General features: G+C 57.8%; 1 long non-coding RNA gene across 1 annotated transcript; it reads right to left on the reverse strand.

Moving 5' to 3' along the window:
* Positions 1–2,155: 2,155 nt before the first annotated feature.
* On the reverse strand, positions 2,156–4,420 carry LOC116483756 (uncharacterized). Its single transcript, XR_009209908.1, has 3 exons — positions 4,233–4,420; positions 3,609–3,690; positions 2,156–2,533 (listed from the first exon to the last, which is right to left on the reverse strand). It is a non-coding gene; the product is annotated as an uncharacterized LOC116483756 (long non-coding RNA).
* Positions 4,421–6,000: the final 1,580 nt, after the last annotated feature.

Below are 6,000 nucleotides of genomic sequence, written 5' to 3' on the forward strand. Positions count from 1 at the left end.
ATGGACAAAAGAAAGGAAAGGACATACGCAGGGCCAGCGGGGCCGGGCAGACTTTCTCCTTCACCCTCCGGTCTGCAGCCTGCTGGGCGCCATGACACCCATTTTAAATTCAGAAAACAGGTCTTACGTTTCAGGACAAGGATCTAGACGCAAGCAGAGCTTCCAGAGCCCCTCCTAATTCAGGACAGTGGGGAGCCTACGGCACCACGTGGGGCAGGAGAGCAGAGGCGCAGGGCCGTGCCTGCAGCCAGGATGCCCCGTGAGCCGCCGGCCGGGGCCCTGTGGACGTCCTCCTTGCCAGCCCCGGGCTGAGTGAGGAGCTTAGGGAGAAAGTCCCAGCGCCACCTGCACCTGCAGACAGCCGCGTTGGCTGGGCTCTTGTGAAACAGAGAGACCAAACGCTGAGAGCTGTTGCCCCGCGCATTCGATGGGTGTAAGGCACCCCAGCGTAAACCACAAGGCCTAAGATCAGGCTGGGGTGCCCTGGAAGTCAGCCTAACCTGGGGACATTCTCAGAGGGAGGCAGGCTGTTACAAACTCAGGTCCATTCCACATCCTTCCCCCCATCACAGGACAGATTGCAGCATTTCCCTGACGAGGGGAACTGAGGTTCAGGGACACTAACAGAAGAGCTGAGGTTCGCCCTTAGCTCTCTGCTGACTCAGAAACCCCCCCCTGCTGTTCCTCCGCCATCGGGTCAGTTTAAAGGCCACGTGTGGGGCTGGCCAGGGGCAGTAGCTTCAGACACAGGTCCCATCCTGAGGTGTTCTCCCACCCACACCCTGGCGGGGAAGGCTGACCCAGGGCAGATTTCAGCGTCCAGCAGGAACCTGTCCAGAAGAGGCCTCTCCCGCTGGGTACCTGTTATTCCAAGTCCGGAGCATGATGGCATCTTCCAGCTGGCTGCACAGAGTTGATCTTCACACCGCCCTGGCTCTGAGCCATCTCTTGGTGCAGTGTGGAGATCCCAGGGAAGGCCTGTGACCTTTCCTTATGCTACTGCTTCCTCTTATTTATTTATTTATTTATTTATCTATCTATCTTTTTTGAGCCAGAGTCTTGCTCTGTCACCCAGACTGAAGAGCAGTGACGCGATCTCAGCTCACTGCAACCTCTGCCTTTCGGGTTCCAGCAATTCTCTTGCCTCAGTTTCCCGAGTAGCTGGGACTACAGGCGTGTCCCATCACGCCTGGCTAACTTTTTTGTATTTTTAGTAGAGATGGGGTTTCACTGTGTTAGCCAGGATGGTCTCGATCTCCTGACCTCGTGATCCGCCCACCTTGGCCTCCTGGAAGTGCTGCGATTACAGGTGTGAGCCACTGTGCCTGGCTGCTTCCTTTCCTTTAAAGTGGGGTGATGACTGTGCCTCCGTCAGAGGGCTGTTGTGGGATTATAAGAGCCCATTTGTGAAAGTGCATGGCGGGGGTGGCAGTTATGATCACCGATGAAAATTCCAGGATGGGAGAAGAACATGCGTGTTACAGTTTCTGACGTCTCCTGTAATGCGATTGAGCCTGCATGTTGAACCAAAATGAGTTCACATTTTGGCTTATTCAACACTGGTAGCAGACACAAGAAGGGGCTGAAACCCAAGACTTCCCCAGAAACTCTCTGCCCTTCTGTCCACCTCCCCCATCCCCCTCTCCTCTGAAGCCCCTTGCCATGACTGGATGACTGACAAGGCTGCAACCCTATGGCCGAGGACAGGGCTCCTGAGGCTCAGCAGCTGCTCATACCCATGTCCTCCTCTTAACTCACACCGACTGGCTCTGTCCTCACACTTCCCCAGCCCCTGGGGCAGCTTTATCCTCTGCACCCGGGACTCCCCCCCCGGAGTTTTGAGCACCCAGAGCCTGGCAGCAGCTCCCGTGGCGGGTCCTATGGGCCAGCAGGTGCTGGGCCTTTGCTTCCAGGCCACCTGCATCAAGACGGGACTAACCTGGCCCTGACAGGTATAAGGATGATAGGTATAAGGAAGGGGGACCCAGGTCCACCAGTAATGGGTCAGATGCTATGTCATGCCCACTAAGATGACCACGATCAAAAACACAGAAACTACCAAGTGTGGGTGCAGCTGCGGCGACACAGGAGCCCTAGAGCATCGCTGTGGGGATGGACAGTGCGGTGGCCACGTCCCTAACCGTGGAAAACAGTTTGGTGGCTCCTCACTATGTTACACAGAACATGTGACCCAGCAGTCCCACTCCCAGGGATACACCCAGAGAATTGAAGACAAGTTTTCAAACAAAAACTGGTTCATGAATGTTCACAGCAGGACTAGTCACAATAGCCAAATGGCGGAAAACAGCCCCAAAGTCCATCAGCAGATGAGTGGGTAAACATAATGGAACACAGCTATACAATGGAATATATTCTAGCCATAAAACAAACGAAGTTCTAATACGCTGCACTGTGGATGAATCTTCAGGATATCAGCCAAGTGACATGAGCTGGACACTGAAGGGCACAGGCGGTATGATTGCACTCATTTCGAGTGTCCAGAAGAGGCAACTTCATAGAGACAGAAAGTCCGCTGGTGGTTTCCAGGAGATGGGGAGAAACAGGGAGTGATTACTAATGGGAACAGGATTTCTCTTTTTTTTTTTTTTTTTTTTTTGTGAGACAGAGTCTTGCTCTGTCACCCAGGCTGGAGTGCAGTGATGTGATCTCGGCTCACTGCAACTTCCGACTCCGAGGCTCCAACAATTCTACATAGCTGGGATTACAGGCGTGCACCACCACGCCCAGCTAATTTTTGTATTTTTAGTAGAGATGGGGTTTCACCATGTTGGTCAGCTGGTCTCTGACCTCAGGTGATCCACCCACCTCGGCCTCCTAAAGTGCTGGGATTACAGACATGAGCCACTGTGCCCAGCCGGTACGGGGTTTCTTTTTGGGGTGATTAAAATGTTCTAAAATGGATTGTGGTAATGGTTGCATAATTTTCTGAATGTACTCTGTCATGTGATTAGATATTTTTTTTTTTTTTGAGATGGAGTTTTACTCTTGTTGCCCAGACTGGAGTGCAATGGCTCGATCTCGGCTCACTGCAACCTCCCCCTCCCGGGTTCAAGTGATTCTCCTGCCTCAGACTCCTGAGTAACTGGGATTACAGACAAGCGCCACCACACTCAGCTAATTTTTTTTTTTTTTAATTTAGTAGAGACAGGGTTTCACCATGTTAGGCTGATCTTGAACTCCTGACCTCAGGTGATCCACCTGCCTCGGCCTCCCAAAGTGCTGGGATTACAGGCATGAGCCATGGCACCCGCCCCGATATTTTGAAGTAGTTAGTTTTGACTGGGCACGGTGGCTCACGCCTGTAATCCCAGCACTTTGGGAGGTCCTGGCAAAAGGATTGCTTGAGCCCAGGGGTCCGAGACCAGCCTGGGCAGCATAGCAAGATCCTGCTTCTATCTAAAAGAATCAGCGGGTAAGACCAACGACGATCAGGCTGGGCACAGGGCACCAGGTGGCAGGGGTGAGGCCTGAGGCTTGGTGAGTGGAGTGGCCAGCTTGGGGTGGAGTGGGCTGGCTCCACTCTAGAAACCTTCCTGGCAGGTAGGGTGTTTCAGAACCCTCCTTTTGCATATTAGACAGATACTCACTTTGTCTGCACCAGAGCGGATGGGGTAGGACAGCCAAGTACCGGCCGCTGCGTGGCCTGCAGTTGTGCCTCGGGTTCCTCGTCTGTAAAACAGGGATGAGAACAGCACCTGCCTCACAGGGTCCTCGTGAGCATCAAGGGTGCAGGATGTTTGGGGGCTCCGCTCGGCGTCTCCAGCGATGACCATGGGATAAATGACAGTTATGCTGCCCAGGCGCCGTGGGGGGGTGCAGGTGATCCCCCAGGGACCAAGGCTGACTGCGAGGGCAGACATGGGGGCCTGGCAACAAGAGCACCACAGTGCCTATCCCAGGCTGCATGGTTGCGTGTGGTGTCCCTCACAAGGTGTGCCCTTCTCTGCTTCCCTGGTCCTGCCCCATCCCCACTCTCCTGTTCAGAGAGGACCACAGAGGGTTCCCCAGGCTCCCATTCAGGTGGCACCAGGGCTTCTGACTGAGCCTAGACTCTGTGTGCCCCGCCGCAGGAAAGCTGGGGAAATGAAGGCCCAGAGGGGGCTCTGTGCTTTAGGAGAGGCACCCCGAGACAGGATTGGGTGAGGGTTCAGTTCACTGCCTCCCCCTGGGGAGGGAGCTGGGGATGCACAGGTGGTTCTGAGTCAACTCACCGGGGTCACGGCTGTGCTGGGGGGCCGGAGCCCACGCCCTGGGTAAAAGGGGTCAAGACAGAACATTTCAGGAAGCAAGGGCCCAGGCTGGCGGGCAGGCACAGACAGAGAGGGAGGAGGGTGTGATGGAGGGCAGTTGGCGGTACAGGGGTCTCCTCGAGACCCCGCGTGGGGCCCTGGAGCTTGATGATAGGAGCCTCCAGCACACAGCATGTCAGACAGCCCGGGACCCGGCTTCCTTGTCCAGACTGGAGGCGGCTCCCTGCCGCACATCCCGGGCCCCTCCCCCCAGGGCCTTGAGCGCCAGGGCCGCTCTGGGCTCCAGCTGCTGCCGGCCGTCTGGGGCCCAGCTGTTGTGTGCTGGCCTCAGCCGCCCCGCCCCGCCTGGCCACCTGGGCTGCCCTGCGCCCCAGCTGCCGGCCTCTGAGGCCCAAGTGAGCAGGGAAGTGAGGCGGGCCACCCGCTTCCCCATGTGGCTGGCTGTTGAGGGAGGCTGCCCGCTTCCCCCTTGGCTGGCTCTTGGGGGAGGCCCTGCTCTCCAGCCGGCTCAGAGTGGGGGAGGTGCCCTGAGGCCAGGCGGTGCCGTCACAGAGCTTGGCCCCCTTTTGGTTTCCCCCAACCTCCTTTTCTGGTCACCCCATCCATCAGAAGGACCCTTCTTGGCCTCATATCCTGGGACCTTGATGAGCCAAGTCCCTTGTCAGGCGCTGCTGTGGCTCTCGCCCAGGTCCTTGGAGGGGCGAGGGGGGCCCCTGGGCGGGGCGGCTGCTCCTGGGCTTGGTGTTGGCGCTGCCCTCTCCCTGGCCCCAGTGCCTGGGAGTGAGTGGCCTCTGGGTTCCCTGGTGGAAAGGATCGGCCTTGCCCTAGGACGTCCTTCACCCAGGTGAGAGCTCCTAGAGCCCAGCGGGGAGGCCGAGGCTGTCATTTTTGGACCCTGGTATTTGGCGGGATCTGCCCCTCTTGGCACCCCTGCAGCTGAACTCCGCCCCATCCCACCTCCTCCCTATGGCTTCACCTGGCTGGTGCCAACATGCAGCCTACTGGGCTAACCATGGATTGGCAGGGCCACCAGGGAAAGGCCACCTTCCAAAGCTGGGGGAGGAAGGGCATGGGGATGGGGGAGTCCCAGCTCATCAGTGGAGATGCAGCCTCTTGGGACATCACGCAGAGAGTGTGTGGCTCCTTCCTGGACAGGTGAGGGAGGCTGGAGGTCAGGCTCCCGGGTGCCAAGGGGAGGGGCAGAGAGGCTGGTCCTTTGCCCTCCCAGCTGCCAGGCTCCACCGCCATCACGAGCTGCAGGCCGCAGCCCCCACCCGTCCAGCCACTGGTCCCCACGCTCCTGCTCCTGCCGCAACAGCAGCGGCAGCAGGCCAGGGAGGCCATGTGACCTTCGCTCGCCCTGCCTCCCTCCCTGTGATCCCCACGTGGCCTCTGGGGAGGCAGAAACAAACCCTCAGATCTTGCCACTGGGAACCTTTCAGCGCCAGCGACATCAAAGAGGGGCGGCGGCGGCGGGGGCGGCCAGCGGATGCTTCTCTTAAAGGGCCACGCCACTTTTAATTCAAAGCAGATCCTGGGAGCAGCTGTCTAGCTGCTGTCTGGGAGGGAAGGTGGCAGCCAAGCCCTCTCCAGACCCGGCTGCAGTTACTCCTTAGAACTAGTTCAACCGGACTGGGTGCGGTGGCTCATGTCTGTAATCCCAGCACTTTGGGAGGCCAAGGCAGGGAGAACACCTGAGGTCGGAAGTTCGAGACCAGCCTGGCCAACA

Source organism: Hylobates moloch, unplaced genomic scaffold (assembly GCF_009828535.3).
Source record: "Hylobates moloch isolate HMO894 unplaced genomic scaffold, HMol_V3 SCAFFOLD_15, whole genome shotgun sequence".
NCBI classification, from domain to species: domain Eukaryota; kingdom Metazoa; phylum Chordata; class Mammalia; order Primates; family Hylobatidae; genus Hylobates; species Hylobates moloch.